Below are 10,339 nucleotides of genomic sequence, written 5' to 3'. Positions count from 1 at the left end.
ATTATGTTTAATAGGCAAATAGCTGAAAATAACTCCATAATAAATAATGACATAATTATACAGTAGAATAACTTTCAAACCCACTCCTTATTGTCTCTTGTTATCACTGCCTTACTAATATATTCTGGAGTGCTTACTCTTTGTTAGATGCAGATCTAATTTCTTTATACCTGTTAACTAATTTAATCCTTACAATTCTGTGAAATAACTCCCATTCCAATCCTTGATTTACAGAGGAGGAAGCTGAACCATGGAAAAATTAAGTAACTTCTCCCAAGGTTATGGCTCATCCGTGGCAAGTCGAGGTGTCTATTAATGCACAAGGTCATCCAGCTTCTATGGCTTCACTCGTAACCCCTATGCTTAACCCTAAGATCTGGCTCTTTCTTTTCTCTCCTCTTTTCTGATTGGTCTCCCAGGCTGCTAACTTCCCACTCCATCATTATTCAGCTGCCAATGCAATTATTTACATGCATAATAATTCACATTATCACCCCTATTGAAGTCCATCAATGATCGCCTTTTGCCTACAGAACAAAGTCCAATCTGCTTGATGTGGATCCCAGCGTGTCACATACTCTCATCTGAAATGTCCATTCAACTCCATTGTTCTTCCATCACTTTCTTTACAAATGTCTTCTGCATTTTCTTATCTCTATGCTTTTACATAACATTCCCTTCCTCAATCTTTCTCACTATTGAGAACCAAGATGAAATTTCAGGCTTCATGAAGCCTCTCTTAACCTCATAACAAGAAATCATTTCTCACTCCTCTGAGCTCCCCCTGTACTTTGTACTTCTTTTCTGACCCTTACTCCTTTTTTGGCCACCTCCAGTATGGCTTTTTATGTGTTTCTCTAGACTATAGCTCCTAAAAATCAAAGACCATGTCTTGTGCAACTTTAAACTCAATCATTCCTTACTCTCCTTGGTGTGCAGTAGTTGTTCAATAGGTGTTTGTTGAATTGCATTGAAAATCTGTTCTATTCTGTATTTGGATGAGAATATCATGTGTTTGCAAATTGTGTCTCTGTCAGCCCACGGAGAAGGGTGGGAGGAGGTTGCTGTGGGCATGTAGAAAGGAATATTCCCAAAGGTGCATGAGACCATGACTCAAAATATAAGGCCACCGGGTTATCACTCGTGGTCTCATATTTCTGCTATATGAGCGAGGAGGGCGCCTACACTGCTGCAAGCACAGCTTTTTTCTCTAGCTCCTGTTTACTATTCCTTCCAATGGCCCCATCATGACTAGGCCTAACTGACTGCAACAGAAATGTCTCCCCATTCCATACAGTGCACATTGGTTGCTGGAGAAAAAGCAGGTTAGTTCATGGCCTATTAGTCCCTCTTCTCCTTCTCCCTGTACAAAACCCTCTTTGCTCCCACAGTGGTACTGTCTGCAAAGGTGGCAAGCAAAACATGATTAGAAGGAAATGAATACTCAGGTAAACATTAAAATTAAAAGAAAAGACAAAGAAAAAAGATATAAAGCATTAAAAATATTGGGCTAGGAAATGAAGAAACAAGAATTATACAAAGTGGTTTTTAAGAAGCAAAAATAAAGGGCCAGGGGCGGTGGCTCATGCCTGTAATCCCAGCACTTTGGGAGGCCGAGGTGGGCGGATCATCTGACGTTGGGAGTTCGAGACAAGCCTGACCAACATGGAGAAACCCCGTCTCTACTAAAAATACAAAATTAGCTGGGCTTGGTGGCACATGTCTGTAATCCCATCTACTCGGGAGGCTGAGACAGGAGAATTGCTTGAACCCAGGATGCAGAGATTGTGGTGAGCTGAGATCGTGCCATCGTACTCCAGCCTGGGTAACAAGAGCAAAACTCCATCTCAAAAATAAATAAATAAATAAGAATGGGACATAGCTCAGGGAGAAAAGAAGCCCATTTATTTTTCTTAGAGTAGCACTTCCAGCCTTTGCTATAATCAAGAGCACTACATCCATCCTTACTCCCTAAATCTGGCCTTCTCAGATACAGCTGTAATAAAAACTGATATCCGTCTCCCAAAGAGGTAAAACTCTTGCCTCCAAATGACAAAGCAACCTCAATGAAGACCATGATCTAACATTTAGATAACTCCCTACTTTATATTGCTTATTCATGGTCAACTTTGCATGGACATTATCCAGACTAATGAAAAGAATGGCATTGCTTGCATTAGGATGATAGACCTGGGTCTTACCCTTTTTTCACTCTCTCTCCACCAGTGTAACACATTCTGCCAACCATCACAAACGGTTGCTTCAAATATACACATATGTTAGTTCAGTTGAATAACACTAAGATAATTATCACAGATAAAATGAAGGAAATCCTAACTACAGCCTTCACATGTATGCAATCATTTTGTCACAAGTTCAAAATGCCAACAACCCTTTCAGCAATTCTTTTTCATCACTTCAGTATTAGCTCAGGGAGTTTCTGGGTCCTTGTTCCAGATCCTGCAAACTAGTACATTCCATTTGGAGGCTTTTATCTCACTTTTTTCCTCCCTGATTTCAACCACCGTATGTTCCCTCTAGATCATCAACTTGATTAATCTTTCCTGAGCCTTGTTCCTAACAAACTGGTTTTCTCTGTACTCCTTCCTCTAGCCTTTGATACTAGGTACTTCTTAAAATATGTTCTTCTATGATGAATTAGCAAGTTCTAGTTCAAATCTAACCTAATGGGCTGGGCGCAGTGGCTCACACCTGTAATCACAGCACTTTGGGAGGCCGAGGCGGGCGGATCATGAGTTCAGGAGATCAAGACCATCCTGGCTAACACAGTGAAACCCCGTCTCTACTAAAAATACAAAAAAATTAGCCAGGCGTGGTGGCAGGCACCTGTAGTCCCAACTACTCGGGAGGCTGAGGCAGAAGAATGGCGTGAACCCGGGAGGCAGAGCTTGCAGTGAGCCAAGATGGCACCACTGCACTCCAGCCTGGGTGACAGAGCAAGACTCTGTCTCAAAAACAAAAGAAAAAAAAAAAAAAAGAAATCTAACCAAATGAAATTCAGTTTTAAAAAATTAAAAATCTGGCCGAGTGCGGTGGCTCACACCTATAATCCCAGCACTTTGGGAGGCCGAGGCGGGTAGATCACTTGAAGTCAGGAATTCCAGATCAGCCTGGCCAACATGGTGAAACCCCATCTCTACTAAAAATACAAAAATTAGCTGAGCGTGGTGACACACGCCTGTAATCCCAGCTGCTCCAGAGGCTGAGGCAGGAGAATGTCTTGAACCTGGAAGGCGGAGATTGCACAATCATGCCACTGCACTCCAGCCTGAGCAACAGAGTGAGACTCCATCTCAAAAAAACAACAACAATAACAACAACAACAAAAAGTATATATATATGATCTTGTAACTAGAAAGAAAAAATACAAATAATTGTACAAATACAAGATAGGGAAAATACCCTGTAGTTATACAAGTAAGGAATATTTCAGTGTTCTACTTGTTTGCATGTACATTGACAGGATACAATATAATGAGACTGAATTTTAAAATGTGTTCTTAGGCTCTACACACGAGAGGATCAAGAATAGATTATAGACCGGGCGCGGTGGCTCACGCTTGTAATCCCCAGCACTTTGGGAGGCCAAGGCAGGCGGATTACGAGGTCAGGAGATCTAGACCATCCTGGCTAACATGGTGAAACCCCGTCTCTACTAAAAATACAAAAAATTAGCCAGGTGTGGTGGCAGGCGCCTGTAGTCCCAGGTACTCGGGAGGCTGAGGCAGGAGAATGGCGTGAACCCGGGAAGCGGAGCTTGCAGTGAGCTGAAATCTCCCCACTGCACTCCAGCCTGGGCAACAGAGCGAGACTTGTCTTAAAAAAACAAAAAAAAGAATAGATTATAATGAAGAATGTTCTGCTTTCCTCTGTATTTCTCAGAATTTACCCAGAATTCTGATAGGTGTAGGAAACACATTTGAAAGACAAACTAGAAAATTTCCAGAGCAGAGCAGTAATGAATAAGAAAAAAACTGATAAACTTCTGTCCTGACTAAGATGATAAGGAATAGAGTTACCATCCCTACCTAAAATCAAACAAACAAACAAACAAAAACCTAAATAAAATATATGAAACAACAACTTTCTCTTTTTTTTTTTTTTTTTTTTGAGACGGAGTCTCTGTCTGTTGCCCAGGCTGGAGTGCAGTGGCGCAGTCTCGGCTCACTGCAAGCTCCGCCTCCCTGGTTCACGCCATTCTCCTGCCTCAGCCTCTCCGAGTAGCTGGGACTACAGGCTCCCGCCACCACACCCGGCTAATTTTTTGTATTTTTAGTAGAGACAGGGTTTCACCATGGTCTCGATCTCCTGACCTCGTGGTCCGCCCGCCTCGACCTCCCAGAGTGCTGGGATTACAAGCGTGAGCCACTGTGCCCGGCAGAAACAACAACTTTCAAGACGTGAGACATCAGGCAAGAAAGACGTAATTCCTGCTAGACGGAAGACATGGCGGATTCTCTGATTACTCTGGGTTACTGTTTTGAGGGAGATGCTAGGTTGTGATTCAGGGAGGATAAAGCCAGCTGGAACGTGTGGATTCCCTGAGTTGAGGTAACAGAACTGAGAATCCAGTGAGACCAAGGCAGACAGAGTTCACAGAACAAAGTACTGGAGGGGAAAGTAATGAACAGAGAAGGCACTATGGAGGTCTCCAGAGGATCTCCTTCAAATACTCAGCAGAGTCTGATCAGCGTATACATGTGATGAGACTGCTTGATGTTGGAAAAAGAACCACCTAAAAGGATTAGAGAAAACAGAACCTAGTGCTCACACTGGGCTGGGAATAGTGCCTGTTCCCACAAGCCAGACTACAAAACCTTATAATTCACTGGGCATGGGTAAATTCAGAGGGTCTTGACTCAGTAGTAAGGAATAATTAGCCCAAGAGAAAACACTGTGCTAGTTATGACTAACATCTTAAAAGAAAGTCTAGAAAAATGCTGTCTGTTTTTAAGTTACTTAACTGCATCCCAGAAGAAAGCGCCAGAATATTTTTAGGAACACAAAAATATCTAGCACCCAACAAGTAAAATTCACAATGTCAAAGACTAGCAAAGATTATCAAAGATTAACAGGCATAAAATAAAGGAAAATAGGAAAAAAAAATGAAAGGATTAATTGAAACAGGCCCAGAACTTAGAGAAATTGGAAATAACAAAATAGAACATTAACACAGTCATTATAACTGCATTTAATAGACTTTTAAAAATTATGTGGAGGCATAATCAAACTTTGAGAGGGGAACATTATAATGTCTTTGATAAAAATACAATAGATGAGATTAATGACAAATTACATATTATAAAAAGAAAAGATTGGCAAACTTGTAGAAATAGCAATAGGCACTGTAAGAGAAGGCACAGAGGCTGGGCACAGTGGCTCATGTCTTAATCCCAGCACTTTGGGAGGCCGAGGCGGGTGGATCACCAGAGGTCAGAAGTTTAAGACCAGCCTGACCAACATAGTGAAACCCCATCTCTACTAAAAATACAAAATTAGCCAGGCTTGGTGGCACGTGCCTGTAATCTCAGCTACTCGGGAGGCTGAGGCGAGAGAATCACATGAACCCAGGAAGCAGAGGTTGCAGTGAGTCAAGATCGTGCCATTGCACTCCAGCCTGAGCAACAAGAGCAAAACTCCATCTCAAAAAAAAAAAAAAGGCCAGGCGCAGTGGCTCATGCCTGTAATCCCAGCACTTTGGGAGGCCGAGGCTGGCAGATCACAAGGTCAGGAGATCAAAACCATCCTGGCTAACACGGTGAAGTCCCATCTCTACTAAAAATACAAAAAATTGGCCAGCCGTGGTGGTGGGTGCCTGTATTCCCAGCTACTCAGGAGGCTGAGGCAGGAGAATGGTGTGAACCTGGGAGGCGGAGCTTGCAGAGATCGCGCCACTGCCCTCCAGCCTGGGTGACAGAGCAAGACTCCGTCTCAAAAAAAAAAAATGGCACAGAGAGAAAAACAAAAGGAGCATCGGTGAGCTGTGCAGCAATTTCAGGTAACCTAGCTTACATGTAATTGAAGTCCTCGAATCAGAGAGTAAAAAAAAAAAATTGAAGAAATTAAAACTGAAAATATTTCAAACTTGATAAGAGCAATAAACACACAGATTCAAAACACATACAAAAATCTTCAACAAAATAGTAGGTAACCAAATCCATCAGCATATCAAAAAGATAATCCGCCATGATCAAGGGGGTTTTATACCAGGGATGCAGGGATGGTTTAACATATAGAAGTCAGTAAATGTGATATACCACATAAACAGAATTAAAAACAAAAATCACATGATTATCTCAATAGATGCAGAAAAAGCATTTGATAAAATCCAGCAACCTTTGTGATCAAAACCCTCAGCAAAATTGGCATAGAAGGGACATACCTTAAGGTAATAAAAGTCACCTACAACAAACCCAGAGCCATCATTACACTGAAGGGGGAAACGATGAAAGCATTTCTCCTGAGAAATGGAACAAGACAAGGATGCCCACTTTCACCACTTCTACTCAACATAGTACTAGAAGTCCTACCCAGAGCAATCAGACAAAAGAAAGAAATAAAGGACATCCAAATCAGTAAAGAGGAAGTCAAACTGTTGCTGTTTGCTGATGATATGATCATATACCTAGAAAACCCTAAAGACAGGAGGCTGAGGCAGGACAATCGCTTGAACCCAGGAGGCGGAGGTCGCAGTGAGCCGAGATCGCGCCACTGCACTCCAGCCTGGAGACAGAGCAAGACTCCAGCAAAAGAAAGAAAAAGAAAGAAAGAGAGAGAGAAAGAGAGAAAGAGAAGGGAAAGGGAAATGGAAAGGGAAAGGGAAAGGAAAGGCAACTCTAAAGACTCATCCAAAAAACTCCTAGAACTGGTAAACGAATTCAGCAAAGTTTCAGAATACAAAATTAATGTACAAATCAGTAGCTCTGCTATACACCAACAGCAACCAAGCTGAGAATCAAATCAAGAACTCAGTCCCTTTCACAATAGCTGCAAAAAATAAAATAGAATACTTAGGAAAATACCTAACCAAGGAGGTGAAAGATCTCTACAAGGAAAACTACAAAACACTGCTGAAAGAAATCATAGGCACAAACAAATGGAAATACATCCCATGCTCTTGGACGGGTAGAATCAATATTGTGAAAATGACCATACTGCCAAAAACAATCTACAAATTCAATACAATTCCCTTCAAAATACCATTATCATTCTTCACAGAAATAGAAAAAAAATCCTAAAATTCATATGTAACCAAAAAAGAGCCCATATAGCCAAAGCAAGACTAAACAAAAAGAACAAATCTGGAGGCATCACATTACCCGATTTCAAACTACTATAAGGCCATAATCACCAAAACAGCGTGGTACTGTTATAAAAATAGGCACACAGATCAATGGAACAGAATAGAGAACCCAGAAATAAATATTTACGGCTAACTGAGCTTCAACAAGGCAAACAAAAACATAAAGTGGGGAAAGGTCACCCTATTCAACAAATGGTGCTGGGATAATTGGCTAGCCATATGTAGAAGAATGAAACCGGATCCTCATCTCTTACCTTATACAAAAATCAACTCAGGATGGATCAAAGACTTAAATCTAGGACCTGAAACCATAAAGATTCTAGAAGATAACATCGGAAAACCCTCCTAGACGTTGGCTTAGGTAAAGTCTTCATGACCAACAACCCAAAAGGAAATGCAACAAAAACAAAGATAAATAGGTGGGACTTAATTAAACTAAAAAGCTTCTGCACAGCAAAAGAAATAATCAGCAGAGTTAACAGACAACCCACAGAGTGGGAGAAAATCTTCACAATCTGTACATCTGACAAAAGACTAATATCCAGAATCTACAAAGAACTCAAAGAAATCAGCAAGAAAAAAAAAACAGACAATCCCATCAAAAAGTGGGCTGACATAAACAGACAATTCTCAAAAGAAGATATACAAATGGTCAACAAGTATTAATATATGGAAAAATGCTCAACATCACTAATTATCAGGGAAATGCAAATCAAAACCACAATGCAATACCACCTCACTCCCTTAAGAATGACCATAATCAAAAAATCAAAAAATAATAGATGTTGGCATGGACGTGGTGAAAAGGAAACAGTTTTACACTGTTGGTGGGAACATAAACTAGTACAACCACTATGGAAAACAGTGTGGAGATTCCTTAAAGAACTAAAAGTAGATCTACCATTTGATCCAGTAATCCCACTACTATATGTCTACCCAGAGGAAAAGAAGTCATTATACAAAAAAGATACTTGCTCACGCATGTTTATAGCAGCACAATTTGCAATTGCAAAAAATGTGGAACCAGCCCAAATGCCCATCAATGAGTATTTAAAGAAAATGTGATATATATAGAGATAGAGATAGAAATATACCATGGTATACTACTCAGCCATAAAAAGGAACGAAATAATGGCATTCACAGCAACTTGGATGGAATTGGAGACTATTATTCTAAGTGAAGTAACTTGGGAATGGAAAACCAAACATCGTATGTTCTCACTCACATGTGGGTGCTAAGCTATGAGGACCCAAAGGCATAAGAATGATACATTGGACTTTAAGGTCTCGGGGGAAAAAATGAGGGGTGGCAAGGAATAAAAGACTATACATTGGGTACCGTGTACACTGCTTGGGTGATGGGTGCACCAATATTTCAGACATCATCACTAAAGAATTTATTCATGTAACCAAACACCACCCGTTCCCTCAAAACTTATTAAAAAATAAAAAATAAAATAAATATAAATAAATAAAACATAGGAAACCAAACCTAACACAACTGTAAAAAGAAATGCACAAATCCACAACTATAGTTGGAGATTAAAATTCACCTCTCTCAATATTTGATAGAACAAGTAGACAGAAAATTATCTAAAACATGGAATACTTGAACAATACGATCAACTAAGTTGACCTAATTGACATTTATAGAAGAATCCACCCAACAACAGTAGAATACACATTCTTCTCATGTGCATGTGAAATATTCATGTGTGTGTGAAACATAGACCATATTCTGGGACATAAAACCAGTCTAAATAAATTTAAAAGAATTTAGGTCATACAAAGTCTATTCTGTGACTACAGAGGAATAAAATTTTTAAAATGAATAACATAGAAATCTCTAGAAACCAAACAACACATATCTATATAACCCAAATGTTAAAGAATTCAAAAGGTAAATTGGCTCTGGTTGGAGTCACAGGGATGCTAAGACCACTGCCTGGGCCTTCGCTGACCATGCTGTCCCAGGTGGCACATTCTGCCACCACCATGGTGGCCCCCTCTCTGAAGAATACAGCCTTCATAGGTCCAGGGATATTGCAGGCAACAAAGACCTTTCACACAGGGCAGCCACACCTTGCCCTTCTACCACCTCTTCCTGAATATGGAGGGAAAGTTCATTTGGGGCTAATCCCTGAGGAATTCTTCCAGTTTCTTTATCCTAAAACCGGTGTAACAGGACCCTATGTGCTCAGAACTGGGCTTATCTTGTATGGTTTATCCAAAGAAATATATTACCCCAGAGACCTTCTCTACCACATCGATAGTATGGTTACTTGTCTAAATAATTTTGAAATATGGTGCCTCTATTGGAGATTTTGCTGAAAAATTCAATGAGCAAAAAATTGCCCAACTAGAAGAGGTGAAGCAGGCTTCTATCAGACAAATCCAGGATGCAACTGATTTGGAGAAGTCACAGCAGGCACTCGTCCAGAAGCACCATTACCTTTTTGATGTGCAGAAAAACAACATTGCTATGGCTTTGGAGGTTACTGGGAACAACTGCATAGACTATATAAGGAAGTAAAGAATCACCTGGACTATCATATAACTGTGCAGAACATGATGCTTCGAAAGAAAAAAGAACACATGATAAATTGGGTGGAGAAGCACGTGGTGCAGAGCATCTCTGCACAGCAGGAAAAGAAGACAATTGCCAAGTGCATTGCCAACCTAAAGCAGCTGGCAAAGAAGGCTCAAGCACAGCCAGTTATGTAAATGTATCTATCCCAATTGAGACAACTAGAAACAGTTGATTGACTAAATGGAAACCAGTCTATGTGACAAAATCTTTCTGTATTGTAGTATTTTTGTATCCTGTATTCTGTATTTTTAGGAGACGTAAACTATAACTTCAGTAGAAGTTTCCTCTCCTAAAAATGAAAAGTTTGTTTCATATAGTGAGAGAACTAAATCTATTGGCCAGTCAGATGGCTCTCATCCTTCTTACTCTGCATTTCAGTTGTTCCGTGATCACTTTTGAATAAGCATTTGCCTTTATTAAAACTT

The 10,339-nt window shown here is 40.3% G+C and overlaps 1 pseudogene; it reads left to right on the top strand.

The window, feature by feature from the left end:
- Window positions 1-1,062: 1,062 nt before the first annotated feature.
- Window positions 1,063-10,094, top strand: LOC129398057 (ATP synthase F(0) complex subunit B1, mitochondrial-like; annotated as a pseudogene).
- The last annotated feature ends 245 nt before the right edge of the window (window positions 10,095-10,339 follow it).

The sequence above is a fragment of the Pan paniscus genome, chromosome 5, assembly GCF_029289425.2.
Source record: "Pan paniscus chromosome 5, NHGRI_mPanPan1-v2.0_pri, whole genome shotgun sequence".
In the NCBI taxonomy this organism is placed as follows: Eukaryota; Metazoa; Chordata; class Mammalia; order Primates; family Hominidae; genus Pan; species Pan paniscus.
Note: the sequence above shows the minus strand (reverse complement) of the source record. Positions and strands in the feature narration are given on the sequence as shown.